The following is a 13,990-nucleotide window of genomic DNA, read 5'->3' on the forward strand; positions in this document are numbered from 1 at the left end:
CATCTTTAAGACGATAACAATGATGCTCCTTGGGGGGGGGCATGGATTAATATTCTTTGTGCATTGCAAAATTCCCAGCCTTTCCTGTTTCTAGTCATTTGACTTTTGGGTTCCAGGAGCACTAAGATTACTAGATCTGGGCTGCAAATGAGGAAATGAGGAGGTGATAAGCCTCCTGGGAAAGCCAAGGGAAATCATCAAAACAATTAAAAAACAAAAATTAGAATATTTCGGACATGTGATGCGACACCCAGAAAAATATGGCATACTCCATTTAATTCTCCAGGAAAAGATTGAAGGCAAATGAGGTCCAGGCAGAAGAAGAACATCGTGGCTTCAAAATCTAAGGGACTGGTTTGGACAAAACTCAGCAGCACTTTTTCATGCGGCTGCTGATAAAAACAGGATCGCCAACATGATCACCAATGTCCGATGACGGATATGGCACAAGAAGAAGAAGGGCTGCAAATATCCAGATAACCACAAGGTGGCAGGAAAGATAATTTTTTTCTGTCTTTCTTTGCTGCCAAGTTGTGATGAGACTGGTTAATATTTTCCACAGGTTTTAAACAGCCAGATCTGCTTTTCACAGAGTTGCTGCAATCCAGAAGCTTTTATGATCCTGCCTGTTGAATTCCACTAAATTCCAGATATAAATCCTGAGCAAATAACTTGATCAGAACAGTTGCTTATAAGCAAGGGATTTCTCTTGAGTAGGAAATCAGTTTTCACATGAATGGACTGTTTAATGCAAGGGTCCCCAACCCCTAGTCCGCAGCCCAGTACCGGGCCATAGTTGTTTGGAACTGGGCCGCAGAAGTGGTGGGTGAACACATGCATTTTCGTGCAATGTGTACAAAGCTGTATTTGTGAAAGCGGCATGCAAACACACACGAAACCATCCCCTCTCCCCTCCTGCAGCCATCTCCGTCAATCCGCCCAGCCAGAACAGTTGGAGACCACTAGTTTAATGGACAAATTGAGACATAAGAAATGTGTCCTTGTAGCCCCAGCAGTCTGTGGTCAGTTTTATCAGAACATTCCCATAGCAACCTCTGAGTCTGAAGATGCAAATGTTTCTTCCAACTACTGTAAGACCAGTGTTCTCTGTAGATCAGAAGGGCAAGAAGTAATCTGAAATCTATTACTTTATTATTTATTACTAATTATGCATGAATCTAGAACAGTGGTTCTCTACCTGTGGGTCGGGACCCCATTTGGGGTCGAACGACCATTTCACGGGAGTCGCCAAATAACACAGTCCGCCATTTTTCCCCCCTTTTCCTTAGCTGTGCTTCCCTTTTATTCAATTGGCTTTTGAAAGCCAATAGAATAGACTCTCTTGAATAGAGTCTAATTCTATTGGCTTTCAAAAGCCAATAGGAATTGTCCAGGCGTCTCTGCCCTGCTGAGCCCGCCAAAAGTCCCATTCTGCAAACGGTGCTGCACCAGTTGAGTAGTCCTCGACTTACGACCGGTTGAGTAGTCCTCGACTTACGACCGGTTGGGGGGTCACGGCATTAAAAAGGTTGAGGACCACTAATAGAGGACCTCCAAGGTCTCTTCCAACTCTGTTATTCTATTATTCTAGTAATCAGAAACCACAAAACTTTTTCCCCACAGGATTGGTTGCTATGATGTCTTTGGATTGTGTCACACATATCCACAAGAATGGATGTTGTAATTATCAGAATGCATCCCATTACAAGACTTTGGTGAAACTCGGTTGAAAGTCAATAAATTAGTCAAATCTCCCAATGTTGGTCTTTGCAGGGTTTCTGCAATGGTTTCATACAGACACAAGTCTTCTACAGCATAGAGAAATTGTTTCTCACAAGCCATAAATATCTTGTTCCCCAATAACCAATGTAATGTTATGGCATTTCAATTTAATTTTATGTTCCAATTTCCTCGGAGTAACAAAAAGATTGATACTGTGGGAAATTAGAGACTGGTTCCTTGGTAGTCCTGTACAAAGAAATTTTCTTTTTGTGATAACTTGTCTATGAATTAGTGACGTCACATGGAAGTGGAGCACAGCGAGGGAATTCACATGTTGTTGCCCTTGTAGTTTTGTGTGCTATAGGTGTACGGACAACAACAGAGCGCAGATCTATTCCTGCTATGTGCTAAGGGTAGATTATATGGACAGCATTATTTGGGCTGACTTATCTTCCTCCTGACTCAAGCATGAATTTTCAGCAAGAATTTAAATTCTAAATAATTTCCCAGGTGCTACAAAGAAAAATAAGATGCTTATTTATTTAAGAAAGTTTGCTAAGCCACCCACTTATTCTCAATGGCTCTTGGTGGCTTACAGAAATTAAACCCAATATAAAAACAATAAAAAAACAGTAACACCCCCCCTCCAGCAACAACAATCAATCGAACAAGCTGGTTGATGGACTCCATCTTGGTAAGGCCACACTTGGAACACTACATCCACGATGTAAAAAAGATGTTGAGACTCTAAAAAGAATACAGAGAAGAGCAACAAAGATGCTCAGGGGACTGGAGGCTAAAATATATAAGAAACGGTTGCTGGAATTGGGTATGTCTAATGAAGAGAAGGACGAGGGGGGACATGATAGCAATGTTCCAATATCTCAGGGGTTGCCACAAAGAAGAGGGAGGCAAGCTATTCTCCAAAGCACCTGAAAGCAGGACAAGAAGCAATGGATAGAAACTAACTAAAGAGAGAAGCAACTTAGAACTAAAGAGAAACTTCCTGACAGTTAGAACAATTAAATCAGTGAAACAACCTGACTCCAGAAGCTGTGAATGCTCCAACACTGGAAGTTTTAAAGAAGAGACTGGACAGCCATTTGTCTGAAATGGTATAGGGTTTCCTGCCTGAGCAGGGGGTTGGACTAGATGACCTCCAAGGTCCCTTCCAACTTTATTTATTTATTATTATCATCATCATCATCATCATCATCTCACTCTGGGTTCCCCAGGCCTGTTGGCAAAACCAAGTTTGTCGTGGAAAAACCCAATGAAAAAGACAAGAGACAGCAACACAACAACAATAATCCTTACTTTAGATTTATTTTTCTACTAATTTGGAACATAGCATAACATAACATTACTTACATTAACAACCCATTGCAATGAGGACCATGTGGTATAGCAGCTTCCAAAAGGACAGCTATAGTAAGGTGACCAACTTTTTTACAATGAAAACAAGGACACAAATAAATTGAAGAAAAAAACATCGTAAATAAAAGAAACATTTTATTCATTGCAACAATAATACAGACAATTTGCATGTGCAAAGTTTGCCAGCCGGGTGTTTTGGCATGCTCACCAGCAATTCCTATTGGCTTTCAAAAGCCAATAGTGGGAGTAGCACAGCTCATGCAAAAGTTGAAAAAAAAAACATCAAAAAAAGGTGCCGGAACGCCATTCTGAGCGTTCTATGAGAAAAAAAGCTCTGAAGATTAGTCTTCAAATATTGAAAAGAAGGACATGTAGGAGGACACTTTTCGAGGGAGGACAGAACTTACAAAAGGAGGACTGTCCTCCCTAAAGGAGGATGGTTGGTCACCTTAGCTATAGGCCAATGGCAAATCAATCAGATCCAGACCCAACCCTTTATACCCTTTCTCATTCTAAGACTGTAGTCAGATGGCCTGCTGACTTTTGCTGGCCTTCTGCTGAACATAACTTTCCACATCTACCCAGGTACATTGGAACCCGCATCCATCAGCTACTTTCAGTTCCCTATTTCTTACTATTCCAGATTTTATGTTCTAAATATATTTGAAACAAGCAAGCTTAGCAAAATCATATTAAGTAAAGTACAATTGCAAACTGCAAAATTAAGCATAGCACAGACTTTGGTTCAATACTTTGTCCACGAGGCCTGATTTAGTTCACCTGAGCCTAAACCTTGCATAGAAGAACAATAGCCAATATTTTCGTTTTCCACAAGCTGGACTTCAGCCTTATTGAAAGAGGTCCACGCTCGTCCCTTCAAACTGGAAAATTAATAATTGATCAACTTTTTTACTGTTCAGTATTTTTGGGTGGGGGACTTTGGAGGCTATAGCAGATGGGTGAGGAAGCCTCCAATCTCTTTGGTTACTTTCACATCCCTCTCTCTTTTCTTATTCTGAAAGCTCAGCTCTATTTGAAATAGCTGTTTTGCTGGACAGCTTCCAGTTAATTAACTTGATAATAAAGGCTGCCATGAAAATCGCATCTCAAAGCAATGCCTTTCCAGTCAACATCCTTCTTCGCCAAATGGTAATAGCATTATGTCTTTTACTGGGACAAAAGTAATCATTTTCCTACCCCTCACCCCCACTCACCCCCATCCCCAATAAACTTATTTCCTCTGAATTTGTTATCACATCTCTACCAGCTGCAGAAACAGGATAAAAGAATCCAGACTGTTCATCAAGGCGGGATGTTTGCACACTAATACCCAATTAAACCATCTCATCCAGATGGCCAGTTTATCTCCTCCTAATCGTGCAGATACCATATTTCCTGATTTTTTTTTTTTAAAAAAAGATAAACCCTGAAGAAGATAACTCGTAAGTCAAAGTGGTGCTTATTAATCTTGTCGCGATCAAATCAATTTTGATTTCCTGATCAACAAAGGTACTTTTATTTTTAACGCAGATTGTTGTTTACAATATTATTTGTTATATTTACAACATGACATGAAATATTTAGCAATATAACATAGATGGAAGGGACTTCTGAGGTCTTCTAGTCCAAAATCCTGCTCATGGTGGAGACCCTATACCAGGGGTAGGCAACCATGGCTCTTTTATGACTCGTGAACTTCAATTCCCAGAATTCCTGAGCCAGCCAGGGGAATTTTCCAGGGGAAAGGGAGAGGTTTCCAAGCTGAGCCATGCTGGCTCAGGAATTCTGGGAGTTGAAGTCCATGACTCAGACAGCGGCCTAGGTCTATTCCAGAGGTAGGCAACCTTGGCTCTTTTATGACTGGTGGACTTCAACTCCCAGAATTCCTGAGCCAGCCATGCTGAGGGGAAAGCGAGAGGTTTCCATGCTGAGCCATGCTGGCTCAGGAATCCTGGGAGTTGAAGTCCACCAGTCATAAAAGAGCCAAGGTTGCCTACCCCTGCCCTATACCATTAGACAAATGATTATCCAATCTCTTCTTAAAAACTTCCAATGTTGGAGCATTCACAACTTCTGGAGGCAAGTTGTTCTAACTGCTAGTAAATTTGTTCTTGTTCACTTGTTAAGTTAGTAACATGGTTGTTAAATGAATCTGCCTTCTCCATTGTCTTTGCTTGTCAGAAAGTTGCAAGAGATGATCACATGACCCCGGGACACTGCAACCGTCACAAGTACATGCCAGTTGCCAAGTGCCCGAATTTTGATCTTGGCACTCTGGGGATGCTACAACAGTCATAACTGTGAAGAATGGTCATAAGTCACATTTTTCAGTGTCATTGTAACTTTGAACAGTCACTAAATGAATGGTTGTAACTGAAGGAAACCTATAATAGATATGTTGTGTCTTGATTTGTTTATAAAAACAATAAAGGCAAGATATAAATGAATACAATAAAGAAAGAAAAAGCCATTAACTTCACTATATCAGATGAGAAAGTTTTGCTTTATTTATCCTGCAGAATAGAATAGAATAGAATAGAATAGAATAGAAGTTGAAAGGGACCTTGAAGGTCATCTAGTCCAACCCCCTGCTCAGGCAGGAAACCCTATACCATTTCAGACAAATGGCTGTCCAGTCTCTTCTTAAAAACTTCCAGTGTTGGAGCATTCACCGCTTCTGGAGGCAGGTTGTTCCACTGGTTAATTGTTCTGTCAGGAAGTTTCTCCTTAGTTCTAGGTTGATTCTCTCCTTGGTTAGTTTCCATCTGTTGCTTCTTGTCCTGCCTTCAGGTGCTTTGGAGACTAGCTTGACCCCCTCTTCTTTGTGGCAACCCCTGAGATATTGGAAAACTTATAGCAAAGCAAGCAGTCTCTGGCCAAACATTATGTTTGACATGCTTTCTATCAAAGGGCTAATGTTCTCTTCCTTATTTTTAACTATTGATGTAGTGTCCTCAGTATGAATAGGCTCTATACAGCAAAAGAAAATGTATCCATGCTCCAGAAAATTAAAGCTAAATTCTAAACAGGAAACAATGTAAGGAGAGGAGTAGATAAAGGAAGGAGTGATTGGAAGACCTATGGAATTGATCAAGCTCTGGTTAGCCAGCTCAGTTTTTTTTAAAAAAAAGGATTCTTACAGAGTCTTCTTTAACAAGACTTATTAAAAGATTAAAGGATAAGGCTACAGAAATTTCAGCAAGTGGATTGTTTTCACTTCAGAACCCATTTCATCTTCCCTTTTGTTAGGATGGAAGCTCTTTTTAGTCTTAATCTAATGTTGTTGTTGTTGTTTGTGAACTAGAAAACTGGTTGCTTTCTACTCAGGGAACTGGAGACAATTTGGAAAAGTCGATGCTTAAATTTGTATTTTACACTGAATGCACACATTCAAGTAGAGAACACAGAGCATGCATATATAGGAAAGAGTGGGCACAAGGTACAGATTGCAACTCATGGTAAAGATAAAAATGAATAGAAGGCATTTGGCTTTGAAGAAGAAGCTTAAATCTTCAGGACCAGAGCAATTAGATAAAAAAAATCTTAAAGAAACCTGTGGAGGTTAATCTAAAGTTCCTTTCTGTGATCTTGAAGAAATTACAAAAGAAAGGCCTGATTGCAAGGTGACCAGAAAAAGACAAATGTCCATATAGTCACAAAAAGGAGAAAAAGGATCTCAGTAGCTAGAAACCAGTCAGCTTAATGTAATACTAGATAAAACTTAGGCACAAGCAAACAAATAAAACTTAGATTTTATTTGCTTGTTTGCCTTTACTATTTGTACAAAGAACTCAAGGTGGTACAAACATACACAAACACATACACAATATTCCCTCCTCTGCCTATTTTCCGCACAACAACCCTGTGTGTGTGTGTCTCTCTCTGTGTGTGTGTGTGTGTGTGTGTGTGTGTGTGTGTGAGAGAGAGAGAGAGAGAGAGAGAGAGAGAGAGAGAGAGAGAGAGAGAGAGAGAGAGAGAGAAACGGAGACAGACAGAGGGGGGGGGACAAAGTCACTCAGCTGGCTTTCATACTTGATGTGGGACTAGAACTCACCATTTCCTGGTTTCTAGCTAGGTGCTTTAAGTACTAGACCAAGATCAAACTGGTTCTAGATTATTATAGAGTATTAAACAGGCTATGACTAGAATAATCACTAGCCCAGTTTCATCTAGAATTACTCAAGCCATTTCAGCACAAAAAGCAATTTATAGAAAAGACACAGCTGGCAAAGAGTCACATTCAACATACTGAGAGTTTGCAGTAGTGGTGAATATCTGTAGCTCGGGTGGAGGATGAGGGCGAAGGTTCGTTCTCCGAGCTTGCGGGTTGGTTTCTGAACGTCTCGTTACCAGGCTAAGTAACATCTTCAGCGGAGTTCAGGGGTGGTCAGCATCAGTGCTCTTCTGTTTATAAGGGCTTCAGGTGTGGGTGTGTCAAGAGAGGGTCTTGTGATAGGTCGTGTGACGGGGAGGTTACATCAAGTCAGAGTCATTATAGGTGAACTGCTGGTGGGAGAGAGGGAGTTATGCTGGAGTTATCCTCTGCAGACCACCAATTCTTATCATCTCATATTTCAACAACCTTGATTCTCATGCTAGGTTCAGTATTATTATGTCTAGCTGAACTCTCATGGACATCCTTCCCCTCCCCAGCATCATCTAACTCTAAAAATGAAAGTAGAAGAAAATGGCTACATCTCCATCTGTTGTCAAAGCAAAAACCTCCGATGTTAGCAGAGTTGACAACTGGCTCCCTTGGCTAAGAAACAGAGTAAAGCACACACACACACACACACACACACACCAGAGTCAGATATGACTGGACAGGGAAACTTTTACCTTACTTCCCTATCCAAGTGCACATGCTTATCAAATTTGTAGATAACAACAATTAGGCTGAAGAGCAACCATATTAGGTGACAGCCCTCAAGGTCCAGAAGGAGCTCATCAACCACAGAACAGATTGCCTCAAGAAATGATGGATTCCTGCTGGAGGTTGTTAAGTAGAGTATAACACACCTGTCTGGATCTCTACCACTAATCCCATCGCTATGAGAGTAGACATTGTTCTGCAGAAGAACAGAGAGTGCCAACACAGTATTTTGGTGGATTGTATGCTGTAATGTCCTAAAGGTTCTTTTGGGTGAAAGAGGACAAAGGATAATGTTGTGCATGACAATCAGGGAACTAGAAGCCTTTGAAATGCTGAATTACAGAGGATTACTTAAAATTTCATGGGTTGAATGCATATAAAATGAGGCATTCTCTCCAAAGGAAAAAAAAAGTCAGGGAAGAATTGTGAATACCATCAAGAAAAGGAAACGGTATTGTTCGGGACGCCTGCTATAAGAAATATCAGCTACTTCAATTAATTATACAAGGGTTCAAGGGAAACCTGGCATTAAAAAATGGCTCACAGCCAGGATGAAAAATCTGCTTGGTTGGTTTGGCAAAAATTACATTGACCTTGCTTTGGACAGTAACATCAGAAGAACAAATAGCCTTGATATTGGGAGACAACATTGAAAAAAAAGAAGCTAATATTTTCCCACTGAACAGCTCACATTTACTAGCAAGCATGGTGGATGCTGTAATTTTCTTTTCAGGGGGGGGGGCGGTCAAAGAAAGAAAGAAATCTTATTTTACTTAGGCAGCTCCTTCCGGCTCATTTTAAAACAATTTAGCAACCTTTGGTTTTAGGATAGAATTCTATTTAAGCAGCAATTCAGGATATGCATACAGTAGATGGCTGAGTGAATTAAACACAGTCAGGAGTTTGCACCGTCGAATTGGAACCCAAGTAATTAAGGAAGCAAGCAGAGATGAACTTGTCAGACAGGCAGGAAGTCCATTTCATCACTTCAACAGTAGACCAATCATGTAAACACGAATCACGGTCTTACTACTGAAGCAGGAACAATGATCGATGAATAATTACCGGGAAGAGTATTACATCAGCCGCCTGAATGAACTTATCATGAGGAATAAAGGTAATTAATTGCTGTCAAAACAAGAAATGTAGAGTAATAGGACCATTAGCAAATGGGCTTGTTAAACTGGTGCTATCTAATGTCTTCTTCAATAAGTCAGCCAAAGGAGGTAAAAATGTAATAAGGTCATACATACTAAGAGACGGAAGACCAACTGGCTACCCTTTGTGTCACTTAGGGCGGGCAAAACTGCCAAGAACCCTTGTCCTGTTTTTCTGAAGTTTTTCCTTAACTGGTGTTGGAAGGAAAGTCTTCATCATGATTCATCCAAGCTGGGAATAAACATGGCAACTGCTTTGGGAAGAAGGTTGTAGTTTATTGGAGAGAAGAGCCAGACAGGAAGATGGTTCCAAAAGCAAGAGAAGTGGAATAAAAAGGACTGAACACATGTAGGGGGTAGGTTTTTATACCCTCTGGAGTCTTTTGTTTGGAGTTGTTCCTGTGGCATGAACTTTGACCTGAATCTGAGTGTGCCTTTCTGGTATTCTGATGGTGATGGGTCAATCTTATTATGTCCAAAGGTCATATCCTGCTTCCCTGGGGCTGATGACTCTTAGAGTTTCAGTGGGGTATATAGGTTTTAGGTCTTTGTCTTCTTAATCTTCCAGCTGGGGGCCTGCAACTTTCCTGGATTTACATCTGTATTTGTACAGTGCTGGTTTCTGCTTCTATTAAGAAAACTGGGCATACTTTTCTGCCTCCTTAAGATCCTTGGAGGAAATATATTTTTCTGCCCTTTTAATACTTCCTTCTCTGGGAGGCTGACTTCCCACACTGGGGAGGATCTTCTCTCACCAATGGAGAAGGTGCCTTGAAGGCTCTGGGTCTTGGTTCTAAATGGCAAAAGTATTATAGAAAACATGGCCCTAAAATTTGGCCCTTTCAAAGCAGGAAGGCCCATTGAACTCAAATAGACTTGAGGATTCCTTAGTGCTCTCTGAGCTGGTTGGTTTTCTTGCAGACATTTTCTTACCCAACTAGGTTAACATCATCAGTGCTAGTCTGAAAGAAAACAACCAAGCTCCATCACCAAGGAACCCTCATTTCAGCCCTGAGCTACATTCTCCTCTATTGGTTAAATAGACTTTTTTTCAGAAACACATTTCTTGTTTTGGAAAAGTTGGCACCTGGGCAGCCGTGAATTAACCATTCAGTAAAATAAGCAGACAGTCAGGGCATCAAGAAAAGGGAGCACCACAGAGATTTTTTTTCCCTAAGTCAAGGATAGGCAACCTTGGCTCTTTTATGACTCATGGACTTCAACTCCAGAATTCCTGAGCCAGCCATGCTGAGGGGAAAGGGAGAGGTTTCCAAGCTGAGCCATGCTGGCTCAGGAATTCTGGGAGTTGAAGTCCATGAGTCATTAAAAAGCCGAGGTTGCCTACCCCTGGCCTAAGTAATCATGCCCTTAATTTTTTTTTTGAACTGCCATATTCAACTTTAATTTTCAGTACTTATGGGTTTCTTTCTTTCTTTTTCTTTCTTCCTTCCTTTCTTCCTTTCTTTTCTTTCTTTCCTTCCTTTCCTTCCTTCCTCCCTCTGTCTTTCTTTCTTTTTTCTTTCTTTCCTCGCTCCCTCCCTCCCTCTTTCTTTCTTTCTTTCTTCCTTTCTTTTCTTTTTTTCCTTCCTTCCTTTCCTCCCTCCCTCCCTTTCTTTCTTTCCTTCCTTCCTTCCTTCCTTCCTTTCTTTCCTTCCTTTCCTCCCTCCCTCCCTTTCTTTCTTTCTTTCTTCCTTCCTTTCTTCCTTTCTTCTCTTTCTTTCCTTCCTTTCCTTCCTTCTTCTTCTTCTTCTTTCTTTCTTTCTTTCTTTCTTTCTTTCTTTCTTTCTTTCTTTCTTTCTTTCTTTCTTTCTTTCTTTCTCTAAAATATTTAAATGGCTGCCAAATTTACTTTCAGTGACTTTGAGTGGCTTACAAAGATGAAAATCCAATATGAAACCAATAAAAAAAACAACAACGCCTCCCCTCTCTGGGCAATAACAAACAATTAATCAATCAATCAAATATGCTATTGATGGGCTCCCTTCCACTCTGGGATCCCCTAGCACAAAAAATGTTCCAAAAGGAGGGAGCCACCTTAGAGGAGACTTTTCTTCTTAGTCCTGCTAGATGACCTCTTTAAGAGAGGAGACTTACAACATTCCCTGCTTCTCTGCTCTGGAAGGTGGGATAGATAAAACAAGGAAGAGATGGATTAGATCAGGGGTAGGCAACCTTGGCTCTTTTATGACTCGTGGACTTCAACTCCCAGAATTCCTGAGCCAGCATGGCTCAGCTTGGAAACCTCTCCCTTTCCCCTCAGCGTGGCTGCCTCAGGAATTCTGGGAGTTGACGTCCACAAGTCATAAAAGAGCCAAGGTTGTCTACCTCTGGACTAGATGGACTAGACCAGGGGTTCCCAACCCCCGATCCGTGGACTAGCACCAGTCCTCAGCATGCCAGCAAGTGGGCCGCACAAAAAAGCAAAGCTCCATCCTTGGGATGAAGGCAGTATTCAAAACCAAACCCCCTCTTGTCCATGGAAAAACCTTTCTCCATGGAACCAGTCTCTGGTGCCCAAAAGATTGGGGCCCTCTGGACTAGACCAAACTGTTGGGGGCTTGGTTAGAGACTGAATAAGAACTGGAAGGGATAATTATTCAGAGTAGTACGAAGGATGCAAAGACCTTCAGACAGACAAGGAACTTTCAAGAAAGGGCTTTCTTAGCTCCTAGTTCAGGATAAGTATTTTCCTAGAATAGAAGCCTGAAGTGAATGGACTAATAGTTTGATGGAGGACCATTTCCCATTCTCAGATGAAGGTTTGATAGGCGTCGTGGCCTCTAAGGGTGAAGAATGGAAACAATTGCCGGTCCAATTTCCCTGAATTCCCTTCTGTGGGACCAATTAATTTAACTGATCGATGCAAAAGAGGAAATGTGTGAGGAGCATTCACTGCAAATAAATGAAGAAGAAAGGGCATCAGACAGAATGGTTCCACCCCGCTCTCTGGAGTCCTTTCCTGGCAAAGTGTTTTGCACATTAGCCAATTGGTTTTAGGACTGCTTTTCATTCCATCCCCTTGTTTTTACTTTATTAGGAGGAGTCCAGTGGTGGGATTCATCCAGTTCGCACCACTTCGGCAGAACCGGTAGCTAATTTTTTTTGTTGCCCAGGCCCAGAATGGACTTCCGGAAGTGGCATCCACACAGAGAACTGTTCACCTATTTGAATCCCACCACTGGAGAAGTCCCTGTGAATTTTATTCCACTAGTTGTTGCCAACTATTGGGGGCGGCGCTTATTTCTGTTTCACGCTATTGAGCCAGCGCTATCCAAAGACATTTCTGTGGTCATGTAGCCACCATGACCTCATGGAGCACTGTTACCTTCCCACCATAGTGGTACCTATTTATATACTCACAGTTGCATGCTTTTGAACTGCTAGGTTAGCAGGAGCTGGGGCAAGGAACGGGAGCTCACCCCATCACATGGTGCTGGGGTCTCAAACCTGAGTTGCTGACTTCCTAGCCGACAAGCCCAACATCTTTAACTGCTGAGCCACCATGCTTCCCTACCTTATTAGGGTGACATGATAGCTGTGTTCCAATATCTCACGGGCTGCCACAAAGAAAAGGGAGTCAAGCTAGTCAACCTGCTTCCAGAAGTTTTGAATGCTCCAACACTGGAAGTTTTTAAGAAGAGACTGGACAGCCATTTGTCTGAAATGGTATAAGGCTTCCTGCCTGAGCAGGGGATTGGACTAGATGAGTCCAAGGTCCCTTCCAACTCTTCTCTTCTCTTCTCTTCCATTCCATTCTGCAGGATAAATAAATCAAACCTTTCTCTTCTGATATAGTGAATGGCTCTTTCTTTATTGTATTTATTTATATCTTGCCTTTATTATTTTTATAAACAAATCAAGACACAACATATCTATTACAGGTATCCTTGAGCTACAACCATTCATTTAGTGACTGTTCAAAGTTACAACGGCACTGAAAAGCATGACTTATGACCATTCTTCACAGTTATGACTGTTGTAGCATCCCCAGAGTCCCAAGACTGAAATTTGGGCACTTGGCAACTGGCATGTACTTGTGACAGTTGCAGTGTCCTGGGGTCATGTGATCATCTCTTGCAACCTTCTGACAAGCAAAGACAATGGAGAAGCCAAATTTATTTAACAACCGTGTCACTAACTTAACAAGTGAACAAGAACAAATTTACTAGCAGTTAGAACAACTTGCCTCCAGAAGTTGTGATTCACTTAACAACTGTGGCAATAAAGGTTGTAAAATGGGGCAAAACTCACTTAACAACTCTCACTTAGCATGTTGGGTTCAGTTGTGTTGGTAAATTCTGTGAGTTGTTTTGGGCAAAGACAGAGTGACTAGCCCAAAGTCACCCAGCCAGTTTTCATGCTTAAGGTGGGACTAGAACTCACAGTCTCCTGATGATTAGCCCAAAGTTACTTAATGAGTTTTCATGTCTAAGGTGAGACTAGAACTCATAGTCTCCCAATTTGTAGCCTTGTGCCTTAACCACTAGACACAAACTGGCTCTCTTTTGAGCTGCATTAACACAACAAAAATTGCACCCTTGAACCAATGAATGTTATTTTTGCTTTTTGACAACTTCAGAGCTGGAGAGATTTGACTCTCAGCTCCATTGGGAATCACCTGGTCTTTATTTATTTTTTCTTTTATCAAACCTTCGTGGCTGCATAGATATGTGTGCTTATTAATTCATGTGTCCTGAATCAGCCACGTCCTAAGCAGAATGCAATTACGGTTGCTGTGTGATGGATCCTGGACTCCTTAGCATCCAACCCTGGAAGATCAATACCCATCATTTCATACCCTGGAAAATTCAATAAGTAATTGCTCAATTTGCTGCACAGCTACACAAGCCGTAGAGATTTT

The sequence above is a fragment of the Crotalus tigris genome, unplaced genomic scaffold, assembly GCF_016545835.1.
Source record: "Crotalus tigris isolate CLP2741 ecotype Arizona unplaced genomic scaffold, ASM1654583v1 scf7180000024306.450007, whole genome shotgun sequence".
NCBI lineage: Eukaryota > Metazoa > Chordata > Lepidosauria > Squamata > Viperidae > Crotalus > Crotalus tigris.